At 45.4% G+C, this 17,683-nt stretch overlaps 1 protein-coding gene across 1 annotated transcript in view; it reads left to right on the plus strand.

Annotated features, from left to right (window-relative positions):
- The first annotated feature begins 452 nt into the window (after positions 1 to 452).
- LOC119458477 (signal-induced proliferation-associated 1-like protein 2) overlaps positions 453 to 17,683 on the plus strand; it is a 131,601-nt gene continuing 114,370 nt past the window's right edge. Inside the window, 1 exon segment of the mRNA XM_037720319.2 lies at positions 453 to 942. The gene's annotated coding sequence lies outside the window, so the exon portion shown is untranslated.

The following is a 17,683-nucleotide window of genomic DNA, read 5'->3' on the forward strand; positions in this document are numbered from 1 at the left end:
CTGTAATCCACGAAGCGTTTGCGTACAGTACCGGACGGTGGCGCCACTGCCGCCGCAGAAATACGCAGAAGCGGTTCCATGCGCGTGACCTTTTCGCTTCTTAATTTGTTACTGTAAAGCGAAAAGCGCTTTCACCGCAGGCTGGATGCGGTGCGTCCTCGGAACAGCGTTACGCTGAACGGGCTTTTTGTCTGTGACGCGCAAACTTGCACTGTAAAAGCACACACAGCACTACTAACAGCGCGATGCTGCAGTCTCGCCTGTTAGGCGATCGCAGGCAGTGGAGCAAAACAAACCGGGCCAACCCGGGAAAACGAGCGGGAGAGAGAGTTTCACGTGACCGCCGACGGGTGCCGCTGCGGTCGCAACTCATTGAAGCAAGTGCATCGAAGCCCAGCCTGCGCTCCGGCAGCCGAGAGGAGAGGGCGAGCGAAAAAAAGAAAACGTCTAAATAAAAGCAGGCACGGGAGTGAACGAAGGAAGAGCGAGGAGGTAAACAATCAAAATAGCATAACAGCACACGCCAGCCAGCGCGCTCGTCCGTGATGGCGACCCACAGATGGACTCGCCAGTGTCGTCGCTTCGTCGGAAACGTGGATTTTGCCTCTTTCGGGCGCTGAGCAGCCGCGAACGACGCGCCCGTCGCCGCCCTCGACGTCGCCGGTGACAACTGAACGTGTTTGGGCCCGTGGAAGTGCGCGACCGGCGTTGACTGATAGTGGTGCTCGCGGGATGGTTCTTGCCAACCTTCCCTCGGCGAGTGAAGCCAAGTAGTGAGCGCGCATGTGTTCTCCCGGTGAAGCCGCGACGACGCGTCAACAAAGGCGGTGGCCGGTGCTCTGTGGTGATTGTGCATAGCGGTGCGTGGTGCGCTGCATCATCTCATATTTATTTATTTTCTCTCGATCAACTAGCGGCGACTGCCCGGGAGGAATCGACACGGTGAGTTTTCTAGCGCGGGGCCGCGCGTGATCGGCGGGCGTTTGCAGGGCAAGTCTCGCTAGTTCCCAAAGCCCCGCTACGTGCCTTGCGAAGCTGCGAGCGCGCGCGTGTTGGGACAAGCCGTCGCTGCGGCGCGACCTCTCAACGCGTTTTTGCCCCGCGGCGAAAGTCGCCGCATCGTATACGTGAGTCACTTGCTCGCCGCGCCCGCCGCCCGGAGGGCTTCGCTCACCTTTCGGCTTCTCCACTTTTATTTATTTATTTATTGGTTATGTCTCGTTGTGCTCTGTTCGTCCGTGCGTGCTGTTTATCGGAAACATGTGTGCGTGTGCCGCCGGGATGGCTGCGACTCGCAGAACCAAGCGTCGCCTGTGTGGCAGCGCGTGATATGGGCCTGTCCGGCGCCTGGAGCAGGCCGCTGCTGTACGCTTGACGAGCCTGCCTGGTATTTCCGGTCCCGCTGGTTCCTTTTTAACTTTGCTTTCTTTCTCTTTTTTACTCTACGCCCCCCCCCCCCCCCCCCCCCCCTCCGCCGCTCTTCCCTCTATATAGTACTCTGGAGCGGTGGGAGAGGTATCTTTTTGTGTAGCTGTTATTGAAAGGGCAGAAAAAAAAGAAAGAAAAGAACGTAGCACGGCGGTGTCGACGACGACGACAAAAGAGCTCTGACGTCCCCCCGCCATCACCTCGCCGCGTTGGTCCATTATGTCGCGCTGGGAGGAGCGCTTGGGAGCCGCGCGTTTCGTTTTTACGGAACCAAGGACGCGTTCCTCGCTGGGATGATGATCGAGACGTAGTCGTAGCAGCATTTTCGTTCATTCTTTCTTCGGCCGAGCGAGGTACTACGCTACACGTGCTTGAGCACTCGCCGCAAATTGTATTTTCTTGTCGCTGCGAGTTTTTGTTCGAGAACGGCGAGAGACAGGCGTGTTCGTTTAGTGCGGCGGTGATTCGGCGCGCGCGTGTACTACGTGGGCCGGCGCGGAATGTCGAAGCCGGCGGGTGTATGACGCCTTTCGCAAACGAAGCCCGCGCCGCGGGGTCAAGCACTGTGGCCGCTGCAGCACAGAACGTCTCGTTGTGTTTCTCGCTTGGAGAAAGTTGCTGCGATGTGTGGGCCGAACTTACTAGCGTGCGTAGGGCCGGCGAATCTGCATGCGTGCGTGTTGTGCGCGCACTGCTAGTCGCTCACGCTTTCTGACTTGCAACAAACACCACCGCCCAGGCAGTTTGCACGCTTCTAACTGCTCACTCGCTCGCACCCATGCCCTGACGACGAGTTTCGAAAGGCACGCTTTCCTTCTTTTCAAGCGCCTGCGCGCGTACCCGTTTTTTGGTAGTTTTTTTCGCGAAGGTGGTCATGATCTCTCCACCTCGCTGTTGCTTGCCGCAATGGCCAGGCGCGTTTTTGACTGCGGTGGTGCATGGCTGCTGCCTCGGTTGTTTCGTAATCGTGCACGCGTGCCTCTGACAGCACCGCCCAGGAGTGAGCTTGGTAACGGTCTGAGTAAATGCGTTGTGTGGGGTCGCGCGATTTATCTGATCCCGAGCTCTACTGCGCGAATGCGAAGTGTATTGGGCTCTAATGTAGCGCTTTTTCCAGCCCTCCGCCACAGACCGCACAAAGCGGTCAGATTTTTTTTTTTTTTTTTCGCCGTGAAAGGCCAGAATCCCTCGCCACACAGATGCAAAGAATGAATCCCAAGTAAGAACGCAGCTGCTTCCAGCCCACTCGTGTATTTCGGAACTATGTCACGCGGGCGTTAAACGGATATTTTGCTGAGGGCTTACAGCTCAGCGATGCTAAGATACCCGTTTTTGTGCGTGAGCGCTTGTTTGGGATGTTGCAGCTAAAAATGCAAAATGGCGAACAGCTAACCCAAGCGCGCACGGTACACCGCTCAGAGTTCAGCACCCCCATTACGCATGCAGTGTGATCCGACTTCATCCCCGCGTGTTTTCTCAACATCGCAGTGAAGACACGGGTCTTGTGCGGTCAGGCAGTCGTGCGGACGCAGCCAGCGAAGTATGTCCGCTCACGTGTCCTTATGCAGGTTCCCTGAAACTGTTAATGCGGCCCATTCGTATGCGACCTAAGGTCACTATGTCATTCGGACGCCTTCCCGTCCGTCGCCTAGGCCGCCAGCGCGGTTGGCGGGTGTTTTTCTTCCTGCTAGCGCGAATATTTCATTGAGCGTAGCACTCGGCGTATGGTATGCGGTAAATGTTACGGCGCCCGACTGCGCCCCCCCCCCCTCGCCCACCCCTTCCGCTGATTCTATGAATGCGCGCATTAATGAATGCCGCACGGGATAAGCTGCGCGGGAAAAACGCGCCCAGGCAATGCGCTTCGTGACTGTCGGTAAGCCGCACAAAGCCACTTATTGGACACATTTGTGGAGCGCTGCAAATGCCGCAACAGCGAATGGTCAAACCTCACGTAGAGGCCTCCACTTTCTCTTCTTTCATTTTTCTTTTTTTCATGCTGTCAAGCATTTTTCCCCGGTGAATGCTTTTCATGGCAATGATTCTGTTTCCTGTCAGTAGGGGCCGGGCACTCAGGTGCAGCTCGACAAGTCGTTATTCGCTGTGCCCCTCTGCCCTTACTTTGCCCTTGTTGACACGTAATGTCAGCATGTGAGAAAAGTGAAAGCGAGGTTGCTACAACTGTGTATGATGGCCAGTCATCTTAAGAATTAAGCCTAGTCAAGACACTTGGGGAGCTCCCCAAGGCCAGTAGGCTTTCTTACCTTTCTGTACTGCATGTCTTGATCCACCACAACCGTTCACAAATACAAGGCCAGTGCCACAGGTTCCGTGCACTAACACGGTCCCATCTAGTCAACCATGTCTTTGGAATACTTCAAATAATAAAACCTGCAATAACATACTTTTGGTTCACCTAAGGATTGAGTGCTGTATTTGGTGTGCCATTGGGAACTCTTGCGATGTGGGAGTTGCATGGAATCATTAGCTATAAAAGCGTTTCACGTGTAGTATTGCAATCTGCAGTACTGCCATGCTACTGAACTTATTTCGCTACCTTTCATTATTTAGCAGAACAGTGCTAAATCAGACAGACTAAGTAAGGTACTTAGTACTTGTCTGATTTAGCACTAAAACTAGTTGGGATGATGAAGTTAGGAAATTTGCAGGCACTAGGTTGGAATCATCTAGCGCAAGACAGGGGTAAGTGGAGATCACAGGGAGAGGCCTTCGTCCCGCAGTGGACATGAATAGGCTGGTGATGATGATGATGATGATTTAATTTAGCACTGTTTTGTTAAATAAAAACTTTCACCAACCAAACCCAAGTTTCCTCTCTACTTAAGTGCTTTTACCGAGTTTCATTCAAATACTTCAAAAGCTGGGTGGGGACAAGGTGAAACCTGTTGAACAGGCAGATAACCTTCTCAAGACAACCAAAATATTTCATATAGACAGCCTATTTAAATTCATCTTGCTCAAAATATGCAATAGGTAATACTGTCTTGATTCATGCTTTGACAGATGACCCGTTCGTTATTAAAAGCTTTTAAAAAAAAAGCAATCAGAAACTAGTTACGATCATTGATTGAAACTTTAGCTTTTGCAATGAATTGTTAATGACAGCATTTGGGGTGTTGCCTTTGTTTTAATTCATTGAAAGGAAAATGGCCACAGTTGCGAGCAGATGAGACCCTCTTGCTTTGTATAAAGCAAGGGAGTCTCGTAATACATCATATACAAAGCCGTGCTTTGTATATGCTGTGTGAAGGCACATCGACATATGAGAGCATAGATGCTTTTTGCAAGCTCAAAATCCAAAGGGAATCCCAGGCATAGACCACTACGTAAAAAATCGAGTGTTGTACTATCGGAAAGCATGTGTTCACAAAATATGCCATACATTAGTCAGGTGCTTCACTATGGCTAAATATTATGCCAGTGCCAGTGTTTGGTTGACTGTCATCATTATCTTTGATACAATCCAGGGCTGATAGGGACAGCATTATAATTTTCCACATTTTTGGTGTTTCATGTACTTTTACGAATGCTTTGGCGTCTTTATTTCCGGCAAGTTGTTGGTCTAGAGTTAAAATGTTGGATTCGGTGGATGCATACAAGTGGAGGCAGAATGCAAGAACACCCACGAGGTGAACTTTTTAATAAACAAAATTGTTGAAGTTTATCTAGAGCTACAGCATTTATCAAGAGTGTCTGTCTCTCTTTTGAGACTTCAAATCTCATCAATCAATCAAGATGATGTCAAGGAAAGTCTCTGTACCACAATCTTAGGGACGTGTAGTTGATTGACAGGGCAAAGTGGAAGACACTTTTCAAAAACAGCTCCCCACCTAGAAATGTAACATAACCTGACAGAAGGAAAGGCACTGCTGTTTGCCATTTTGCCGGCGGACAAGTGCAGCCGTCACTCGTGCCTGACTCGTGACTTTTGCCTCACTTGCAGGGTTGTGTGTGCACTCCAGCTTCAACTAGTCAGTACCAGACAATGTTTGCACAAAGATGAAATTGGCCCTTAAAGGATTACTGACATGTATTTTCGCTTCGACGTTGGGCTAGCTGGTGTTCCACTTGGACGAGGACTCGGAAATATTGCATGTTGTCGATATTTCTTAGTCCTCGTATTATGCGCTGTTTCCCCTTCAAAATGCTTTCGCGAACTTGTTAAAACTCTACCACGCGCTTCCCTCACGTGAAAAGCAACTGGGAGGGTTAGAAAACACATATTTTGGTTTGGTACTAAAGTTTGCCTCGAAATGCCAGGCCTAGTGTCATCTGGCACCATATTGTTGTGATGTCGGGACAAATAGCAAAATTTGCTGTGCGGCAATATGCATAGATATGATGGCATTGATTATGAAAAGAAAAACTGGGACAGAACTCGTGGATGTCAATGGCAATGCGATTAGCATTCGAGAAATATAGCCATACACTTCTTCTGAAGTGATGCTTGTTTAACATATGTAGTGGTCATTCTGAAATTTCCATCGCTAAGGCTATACAACACACTTCGCTATTGCCCCACCTTGCTATAGCACTCGCTTGCCAAGCATGGCAGCATGAGAGTGACTGTATGACGCAAGTGCAGTGACGAAGGAGGTACGATGTCCATGGAAAGACAAAGGCAGTGCGACGACGATGGCATGGTGACAATCAGAAGACAATTCTTAAATGATGACAACGATATAACGACGACAACAAGATGACGACGAAATAAGGGCAATACGACGACGACCGACAGTATGCTGGCCACCGAATGATGATGTCATGACCACAAGGGCATGATGACGACAGTATGACGACGAAGGCATGTTATCGACAGGCCAACGATGCTGACATAAGTGTCACAAACACAATAATGATGACAGCGTGATCACAATAGAATGACGAAGAAGAAATTATGTAAATGGATCCATGAAGGTGGTATGATGACAGTGAGATGACATTACTGAAGTGATGACGATGGTAAAACGACAGCGGGATGAGGATGTCGAAGTTAGAATGACAACAATAGAACGACCGTGACGGCATCACGATGATGGTATGACAACCAATGCATGATGACGACAATAGCATGAAGACAATAGGTTGATGACGAGTGTATGACGACAATGGCGCGATGACTGTATCACCCGCCCTCGTTGCTTAGCGGGTTTGGTGTAGTGCTGCTAAGCACGCAGTTGTGGAATCAATCCCGGCAGTGGTGGCTACACCTCGATGGGGTTGAAATGCTAAAATGCCCGTGTATCGTGCATTGGGTGCCCGTTAAAGAACCCCAGGTGGTTGAAATTAATCCAGGGTCCCCTACTACTGTGTGCCTCCCAATCGGATCACGGTTTTGGCACGTACAGCTCTAAAATGTAATTTTTAATTAATAACTGTATCATAAAGACGGTATGCCGACCATGGCATGACGATGGTCAGATGTGGAAGCTGGGGTTACACGATGGCATGACCATGACAACAGATGCTGATTGCGACTGTGACGACGCAATGACGATGATGGCATGAGAACGGTAGCATAATCACTTTTGTATGACGACAGCAAAGTTACGATAGAATGAAGGATTGCCGTCGACAGAACAATGAAGGCTGTATGGCGACGACGGCATGACGAGAGTTGAAAGACGAAGCTGGTGTGACGGTAATGAAATGACCATGACGGCATCACCACAGCGCTGTGACAACGAACGCATGACGGCAGTAGGGTGATGAGAGTCTGATGACAAACCTGGAATGACGACGATGCAACGACCACGACGGCATCACGACTACGAGCACATACCTAGTGGCCCATGCTATTAGTCAACTTGGGCCACTGGGTTGGTGCAGAAAGTGTGACGGCGCCGGTGTAACGAGAATCAAATCGCAAAGCTGGAATGACAACGTTGGAACGACCATAATGACATCACGACCACGAGTACATACCTAGTGGTCCAAGCTTCTGGCTATGCTTGCATGTGAGGCTGTAGTGATTGTAGAACACAGTGAGCCTGCGTCTCATGACGTCGCCATGCATCCACGTCTCCGCTACCAAGGCTGGTTCGTAGAAACAAGTATATTATAGTAAATTCTATAGGCCACTGCGACAGTTGCAAGTATTTTTGGGCATTTATGTGGGCCTCATCCGTGCAGAACAGTCATCATTACTTCGCGCCATCACCTTCTGTGGGCTAGCTTGTTTTCTGGACTAAACTGTTGGCTTAATTGTTTTACAAATCAACAATGTGCTCTTATCCTTCCTTTGCCGTCCCCCAATTTTTTCACTGGAGCTGCGTTTGGGGCGCCACTTATGCCAAGTGCCCACTGACACGCCACAAGACGAGCTCGCAGTGTCCACTGGCCCCATTCCTGGATCCATCGGTCATTGTGATCCTGAGATGTTTGCTGGCCCTCCTGGTGGTGACATCGAAGACTGGCTAGAAAGCTGTGATCAATCAAGCTTTTTCACCCTTTCGGACGATGCTACAAAATTACTTTATGTAGTGTTTTATATCACAAAAGTCAGCACGACATGGTTTGCAAAACGCGCACGAGACTTTCTTGGTTGGTCCACCTTCAATGAGCAGCTTAGACAGATTCTTGGCATGCCTACTGTCTATTCGGTGGTGGGGGAGAAGCAGCCCTCCGAGCACATCCAACATCTGGACATCATCTGTACATTGTTATTGCTTTGCATCATCACCTTTGGCGTGCTAGCTTCGTTGTGGAATGAAGCGTTGGTGCAGTTCCTTTATGACGTAATAGTTTAGAGCGAAGGGCTTTTTTTTTCCAACCTCCCCGAGGTATGGCATGGGTCACTGGTTTTCAATTTCTCATTTGATTGGCACACGAGCCAATGACCGGCAACGTAGTTTCAGTGAGTGCACCTCTGTTCTGCATAATCGCACAATAAACCGCAGCATAAACCTGTACATATAACATCTGTTCATATATATCCCTCAAGCAGATCAACCTCTTAGTGGAATTGCACATGATATTCAATGGCTTCTTTGATTTCCTTTTTTTTATGTTAAGGCTAGCCCCTTCTTGATTCATTGAGTATGTGCCATTGTTTAATAGCCCATTCCTGGCCAACGTCCAAAATGGCTGGGTGCCACTGGGACACAAGGGAGGGTCTCAAATGCATCTAGACATCTGTCGTACCTTTCCTCGCCATTCTCGCCTTGATGAGCATCGCATATTGGTTTCGTCATCATACCTGGCCTGGCATTTGAATTTCGGCACAGCTTGTGAGTGATGTAGCGCATTAACATAAACATTATATAAGATTACATATTGTGCAGGATGCAGCTATGCGATTGTATGCATTGAATTTAGTTGTTTAGCATTTAAATAACTGCTTCACTTCACGTAGGTTCAAACTTGTGCATTATATCTGCAATTTCCTTTTTTTTTTTAAGTTTAGAGTTCGAACCTTTCTGTTATAGCAAAAAAATTTGACAAGTAAAAAAATATTGCATCAGTACCCCTTTAAATAAAAACTACATAGCAACATTGTCATTTTAAACCCATGATACACAGGCACTCCAAGGGCATTTGGTTTAGAGAACATCTGCGGTAAAGGCGTTCCTGCAAGGTGACACACGATAAGGTCTATCTCCGTTTCAGTGAAGGCCCCTTGCAGGAGGGGAGGAAGCCTAACTCTTTTATGGGCCTAAAGAAGTAACGTTGTGCACAGCTCTTCAACAATGCAAAACTTGAAGAAACACAGTGGTGTGTTCTTAATAATTCCAGTGCTTGCAAAAAGCAATTTTATAGTTAGCGGTAACGCACTTTCACCAGGTACTTTATTTGAACATTTTGTCTGTTTCAGTTAAAGGAGCAGTGCCACATGCTTTGCTGCATTGCTTACCGAAAACTCTTAAAGGAGACCACGACGTATCGTTTTGGTAAGGGGTCCTTCAGCGTAAAAGAGAGGCGCTTACTTCAAAGAACTATAGTTTGCCCATGTGTCAGGGGTATTAAATTTGTCTGGTGTTCTTTCACAATTCCCATTTTCATGGATGTGGCAAGAAAGGGTTAAAGTGGAAGAAAATGGAAGAAACGAATGTCAAAGTTAACTTTTCTAGAATTTTGGGCTGGAACCGCAATGCCGGCATGGTGGTGCGACATTGCAGATTTCATCCGGTTTTGTATTTTGGTTGTTTTAGTGCAGGGGTAAGTTATCGGAACTTCATAGGTTTAAAGCGCTGCAATCGGGCTAAATAGTAGGGATCCATGGCTCACCGGTAGCCAAGACTGGCAGAAACAAGGGACATGACGATGAAATCGGCCAAACTTCATGTTTGCATCAACTTTGCACCGACTATAGCCACGGTTGGTGGGCATCACAGCCCATCTTTTCTAGCTTATCCTCATAATAACTGTGGACATTTCGCTATTGCAGAAGCATAGTTTGCTAATATGGCTTAACTTAAATTTCTTTAGTGTCCCTTTAACTGCTGCAAAGCTGTTCAGGTTGAGCAAGTGAAGTGGATGAACTTTCCATTTGGAATTGATGCATGTATCAACTCTTTCCCTACCATGGGGAAATAGGTGTTTTGTGTACGTTACGGCAGATGTTTTTTTTTTTTTTTCTGGAGGAACTACTGCACTCAATATTTAATGTAATACATAAACAGAAAGCAAAATGAATGTACTTTTCATTTATAAAAGGTTTATTAATGAGAAGTATGTCATAAAAGAGATATAAATTGTTAAAATTAAGATTGTACGATAAAATTGAACAAAGTTTTTAAAGCCACGCTTGTATCTACTAAAAAAAAATGTTACGAAATTATGAGATATACAAAATGTATTGCTATCTATTATGCACTATCTCCGAAAAAATCAAAATTTTCCATTGAACAGGTATTTCACTACAAACATTTAACTGCAAGCACTACAGTTGGGCGTGCCGGGCTGCGGCTGCCGATGTTCCTGGCTAGTTTGCGTCGTCGTCACTTTCAGACTCAAAGTGGGACGAAAAGTCAGCGTCCTCTGACTCGCTGCTATTCGATGTATCGATAAGATCAGCCGCAGAGGCAGCGGTATCGCGATATCTGCGATCTCCCGATTCGCACGCGCCGTTTCCGGAGCCAGGCATTTTTGCGTTGTGGTTTGACAATCACGAAACTTCGGAGCGCGTTTAAAAATCATCGCTTGGCAGAAAAAAAGTGAACTGCTTAGAAAACAAAAATATAGCTTCTCCTCATTTATGTCCGATGGCGCAGTTGTCCGTGAGCGGCGCGGAAGGTCTCGAAAGCGGCGTTTCAAACTATCGATAGAGGGCTAACCATGCCTAATGGGCGTGGTACGGAAAGAGTTAATAACATGCAAGGAATTGAGTGCATTTTTGCGGAATGCAGAAATGACAGTCAGCAGCGGCTGTTAGCTCGTTGTGCCTCCTGCCATTCTTATCTTAACTCTCCCTAAGCTTAGCTAATCTGTCTTATGCTTGCATTATTGTTTGTCTGAGACCTGCAGTGACTGCTTCAAGAGCCAGCACGTAGCCTCATAGAGGCAAATTCAAGTGTCACTATGTAGTCACTGCAAAAGATGGTAGCACATACAGCGCTACTGCCCATCTTGCCTTTTTTTTACTCAACTTCACGCTTGAGACACTAGCAGTCCACACTTTTCTCACGAGTGATGCCATGGCAGGAAGCTCCATTTTAATCTAAGATGCAACTTGTAGCGGATCTCAGCTGGTGTCACAACCGTTGGTCACAAAGGGATACTAGAGAGGAATTGCAAGATTTGTGCGTTCAGGATAGTTCGTGAGGCAATCTTGATTGACCTGGCAAGGAAGCTAAAGTTTCTGATTGTTTGCCAGTCTCTTGATGCAGTGCTTGTCTTGTGTACTTCTTTTCTCTGTGCTGCCGTACCTTTTGCACTGTCATTATGTCTCTCAAATTTGTGCAAGAGTTCATTTACCCAGGCCAAGTCGTTGCGGAGGATTCAGATCACAGCAAAAAATAATTCAAATAAAAATTGGTTGAGGTGCACATAATGGGCATTGTGAGGTTGCGAACAGTAGCTTACCATTATTCCTGAAAAGAGAAGTATGCAGTCATTGCCAACACAGGTAGCTGATGTTCTCGTTGATGTTAACAGGGAGTGGAGTTGGGGCAAGTCATATATATTTTGTAATGCAAATAACCATTGGTATGTTGAGGTAACAGAATGGATTGATTTCATATCCCTTCCCTGGCACCCACTGCTACTCTAATAGGCCACAGATTATGTATAATGCAACCTGAACGACAGCTTTTGTTCATCTTGATTTCATCAAGAATATCCCTTACCTGTGCTTACTCTGTAATTCATACTACCATCTTTGTCTCTTCGCCTTGCGCTTATTATTTTCCATTCCGTCATTCATTGCGCTCACTTCCTTCTGGCCTCTATTAGCGCAGCATAGGAGAAAGTACTCACACTTTTGAATGCGACCTACAATCTGTTTAGATAGCACGAACAATTATATTGCAAGTAGGTGCATTCTCGAGTCCCTGTTGCAGCTTTTGGGCTTGTTGTGCTGCCCATATCTCATTCCATAAGATAGGTCAAGGCTGTTGCTGCATTTTATCACTAAGTCCCATTGAAAGCTTTGTTCTCTCACTATCTCGCCTGCTAACAATAGATGAGGCTAATTAAGTACGTTAGGTATCGCTATTGGGGCGGGAGCTTTCTTATTTCAACTTTGTAGACAAATTAAAAGACATGTAGTGTTGTGTTCGAGTAAGTGCCATCGCTGCTATCTTGTAGAAAAGAATGTTTTGCTCTTGCATCAGTATACTGTGTTAGACCTACACATCAGCCACACCCAGTACCTGAGGAGGGTAAAATAGCAAAAAAGCTCTTAGTTGAGCAGTGGAGAAAGTTTACTGCTGTTGCATACTACACTTGCCACTGTCAGTTTCCACCCGTGCAAGCTCGCATGGTGGTTTCATTTTGTGAAGATAACCACATTAACTCCCAGGAAGGAATATACTATGAAAGTTATCTGTGTATCAGTGTTTATCTCTTGCAGATGCCACAGAGACTTTTCGCCTTCCTCTAATCTTCCTGGACCAAACATAACCACCCCTTTCAACTCGTCAACATGTTGAATATGTTGTTTCTGCCTACCTTAACAACTCATCACATTGTACCAGCTTAGGTAAATAATCAAGTCAGTTAAATGTTCACATACCTGAGGCTCTCACACTTAAAAACAATTTGACGTTTTAAACTCAAAGTGGCATGTAGACAGTTTCTTTTGTTGAAATGGCTCTGCCTGGTTCGTTTTGGTTTAAAATGACGTTAGGATAGTTACCAGTGAAGAAGTGTGCAGTCTGTTCAAAATATCCCGTTTCAAGGCTTATTAAAGTGAAGCATGCTGCTAACATTCTGAGATGCCCTGCTTGCATGCATGAAGGAGCTAAGGAGGTACTGAGTGGATTGATGATGCATGAAAAAAGCGTAACTCCTAAGTGAATATACTTGCTGCCATCTTTCTGTGGCAATGAAGAGAAGGATACAGTGGCAACGGTTCTGCCACTGTGTCACTGCGCCTAGTAGTCTGACAGTATTTTCACTTTCTTGCAACAGATCCTTAATCAGTGCAGCTTCCACGTGCAAAGGTTTCGCATTTTCCCTAACGCGGAAGCGAAAAGCAGGAAAATAGGTGAAATTTAACACTCAGTGGTGTATTTTGCCTTAGTTTGCTGTTGCAAATGAAATGTTCATGTTTTTTCTTGCCACACTGACGTGAATGAGATTGTGGCAATCTTTCTCAGGAGCGTTACGTACTTGTACGCGCTCTGCCTCCATAGCGTTCTCTTCATTTCCACGCTGAGACTAATGAAATTTGACCTTCTTGAAAGACAAGTATTCGAGTAACTCTGCACCTGTGCTTTTCAATTTTACAGAAATCACTATTTTATGAGAAAATTCGCAATCAAAGGGACCTGCGTAAAATTCATTTTCAGTCATTATTAGTAATTTACGCACTATTGTTGAAGGAAGGACATGGTGGCGCATGCGATTATTGCTCTTTAGATGTTCTTCTAGAATAGTGAGATTTGATGCACCTTGGGCAGTGTGCACAGAAAAGATGTCATGCTATTGAACCAGAGGCAGCACCTTTCTACCTTTAAAATTTTTCTGGGGCCAGTGTAGGCTTTTGCGTATGACATCTTGCATTTTTCACTCTCTAGTGGTTCCTGCAGCGTATCACGTGGTATTTGAGGTATAAAGTTATGTATGGACTGAGGCAAATAAATTGCAACAACTGTGTTGATTGTTACTGGCAGAATATCGCACATCCAAGGACAGCAAATCTTGCATTAAAGCTTAAGGTTCACCTATAACCTGTTTCATACACAGCTGGCAAAGCTATGGAGGCTAGAGAAACTGCTCGCCCTGCTCGCATTGATGATAAAAAATAACGTGTCACGTATGAAAAAAAGTAAAGGTATGTGTCATGTAATTCAATGTAACATTAAATGTCAAACTTTACTTATTATTAATTATTATACACACATAATTATTATGTGGAAGGTGTCGCAGATCTGAACCTGTTTATTTCTGCAGCCAGGGTGGCTCTGGTTGCAGAAATGTCACTCTACACACAACTTGCGCTCGCGTCTGAAATATAGCATGTCGCATACTGGAAGCACATAGGTGCACAAATAGTAGTACTATGTGATTTGATGTAACCTTAAGTAGATGTTCTGTAGAAAGCGTTGCAGATCAAAGACAGCTGCACTACGAAATGCACAGATGTCTATGATTGGACTACTTGTGTAGTTTTCAGTGTTGCCTGCTAAGCTTGAAATGGAGTATAGTACGAAAATTTGCATAGCATTGTTAGTTTCTTCAGTTCCCCCACTTAAACAACGCAGCAGTGAGGTTGTTGATCTGCAAGCATAGTGTGTTTGAAGCAGTCTTGGCCATAGACATTGGCTGTGCTTCCTCCTTCCTACTGCTACAAGACGAAAGGCTAAAACTTGCTTCCTTTTTCTCCCTGCAGATATATGATATGCACTGATAACACAGCAAGCAGGTTGAGTGCCAGCTTCTTTTTCTGGCTGTCTAGCTTTTCACTGATAAATTGGAAGTGTTGGTGCCAAGTAAAGCTGCAGAGGCCATTGTCAGCAAGTCTCCACAGACTCTGCTTATCAGTGACAACACTGCTTTGCAAGCAGGGCATTTTTACACCTTGTGATGAGATAAGGAGAGCAAGGCACGGTTTGTTGGATTGCTCGTGGCTCTGACTACACTGTTTCTGGCAGAGATTTTAGGCATGCTGTTAAAGGATAGGGACTGAGCAAAACATTTTTTTTTTTTTTTTTGATCTGGCCCTGTTGAAAGACATAAGTGTGTGAGGCCAAATGCTCCAGATTGCATGGCTTGTACAAGAATACAGGCTATCTTGCATTCAGAGGGCAGCACATTAACTTCAATACTGCTTGGTGTTGTAATACATTGGCAACTAAAGGCCAGCTGCAACAAAATCTTCTTGAACACATAAGAACCTTAGTTTCAGATAGTGCACATATATACCAGCCTTCATACAAAATTTTGTGTTCAAATATGACTGAATCCATCATGAAAAGCTAGTAAAAATAGGCCTTTTGAATAGCAAAACTGAAACATATGCCACCATTAGCATTCGCCGCAAGTGATGCAGAACCCAGGATGTTGTGAACCAACCAGTGCTATTCCTCAGCATGGCCTCTGAGATTATGTGGCACTTGCAGGGCGTAGAAAATCTTGGAGGCAACAACATGCTGGGATTTGCATCGCATCTGCTGCCACAAGGTGCATGCATATGGTGCTAAGGTGTTGTCCAATTTACGTATTAACTTCAATAATATGTACTACTTATTTACAACAAAATGTCAAAGGGAAATTTTGTTGGAGTTGGCCTTAAAGTGTGTTCATGGTGACTAAGATTTTAAGTCGTGGCATCGCAAATCATTGAGACACTGGTCAAACTAAGACTCGCGCTCTGAATTTTCTAATTAACCACCAGTTTGTTTCCAAAAGCTAAGTAAAGAGCTGGGCGAAGTTTTTTCCCTCAAGCTTTTATATCACATAATTGTATCATTCTGTGAGCATTTATGGTTGCTTTCCCATCTTTGGGTTTTGTATGTTTCCTGAGCTTTTATCAGGATACACTCAGTGAACGACTGTTATAAATGTTATGCTGCCTAATTCATTTTCCCTTGATTGAGCAATTATCCATTTGATAGTGCATGCCACACCCATGGAATGTGCCTTGTGCACTGCGCACTTGTGTAGAGCACAAGGCGTGTGACTTGGCCAGAGGCTCGAATAGAACTTTTTCTATTTGAAGATAAATAAATGGCAGCAGCATGACGTCTGTGACACATTGAAGACCTTTTCTTCAGTTTAGAAACATTTCAATACATATGGATCATGTGAGAAACTTTTTTGGGTGTGAAAATATCATAGCACTGAAGCATTGACACGCAAGGATTGTTTTGCAATGTGTCTTTATCAGAGAAGCTTAAGGAGTTTCCTTTTTCAAACATCGGCTTGTAATTGTCAAAATGTCCACCACATTTCATGTCTTGACTTTCGAAAGAAAGCATCTGCAATTTCTTCCACTGATACACGCTGCAAGGATGACCAGCTAATGCGACGCTTCATGCTCCCACCAGACATGAATAATGATGTCAGTTAAATATTCTCGCGCAGAAATGGACAGCTAGCACCACCTTTTGAGAAGTTGAACTTTACAAAATGAAAAGTAACAATAAAAAAAGTCAGTTTTTAAAAGTAAGACCCTCCTATAGGTGAGTATTTGGCAAACTTTGATATTTTGGTTTCTCCATATGAAGCGGCTATGGACCCACCGCAGACGCTGGGGTTGCGGCATTGCCTCTGCTGATCACACGGTCACAGATTCAATTCCTGGCCTCTGCGTTAGTAGTTTTGATGCGGGGCAGAATGGAAAAAAAAATTGACGCTTTTGCCCAAAGGTTCAGCATTGAAAGAGATGGCAAGTTTTGGCATTGTGCTCAAGCTCCTCACAGGGTGTTTCAATAATGAATTCCAAAGTTTAATGGCAACCCGTCTGGCCGGGAAATATAGTGAAACTTCAAGTGAAAAGACGAGTGAAACAGCACGAGCACGGCATCCAAAAACGGCACATGGCCTCAAGCGCTCTCGCTGAACATGCCGAGTCTGCAGGCCACAGTATTGACTGGGCAAGTGCATGGGTTTTTAACCTAGGAAAAGCTCACATCATGCCTGCATCTACAATCTCTGCACATTCAGACCGTGACACACATTGAATAGAAATGACGGGACACTTCTAACGATGTATACTCAACTGCTTGCATCACATGCTGAAGCGCACTTAACTACCTCGTAATTTTTTTCTTCTTTTTTTGTGAACAAGGCACCCATTGGGGCACCGAAAGGTAATTAAATTTTAGTTTTCTTTTTGGTCGGTGCATCACTGCGTTTTTTCGATGTTTCAACATATATTTTCAACACATTGAAAATGCCTGGAAACATAGAAATTTGTTTAAATGTACATTTCAGACATTCAATGTGTTTGAACACATTAAAAACCAAATTTTTTTTACATTGCACCATGCGGCATGTGATACAGTGGCTGCTGTGCAGCAGAAACGGTGCCATGGCAGAATATCGGGCATCTCACAATGCTGGCGCGATGAGAAACACTGGCATTACTGGTGTGTTACAGGTGTTGCAGCTCAATGGTGCACCAGATGAGATTGACAGAAAGCCTTTGTTAGAGGAGTAGACTCGGCATGATGTTCACTGTCTGTCTCGCACCAGTCTATGTACCACAATGTGTTGTATGCACACGGCTCCTAGGCAGGAACGCTAATGCACGTGCACACAACTCTCATGCCAGCAGCTACAGCAAGAACGGCGCTCTGGCCCTGGCAGAACCAATTGAGCAGATCTTGACAGTTCATGTGCTTTGCTTCGTTGTTTTTCATTCAAATGCACTGCGTGTCTCCGGAGATCTAACCCTCCATGCACAAGCCGCGCATGCGCATTGATACCAGAACAGCACGACAGCGGTTGGGCCATTGACGTGAATGGGCCTTGATCATTCCCATAATTTCTATTGAAATAACAATAATGCTCGAGTACTTAGGCTTAGGTGCACGTTAAAAGAACCCCAGGTGATCAACATAATTCAGAACTAATGGCACTTCGACTAATGGTACTTCCCATATCCCATTGCGCATTGTCAAGATGG

This window comes from Dermacentor silvarum, chromosome 7, assembly GCF_013339745.2.
Source record: "Dermacentor silvarum isolate Dsil-2018 chromosome 7, BIME_Dsil_1.4, whole genome shotgun sequence".
NCBI lineage: Eukaryota > Metazoa > Arthropoda > Arachnida > Ixodida > Ixodidae > Dermacentor > Dermacentor silvarum.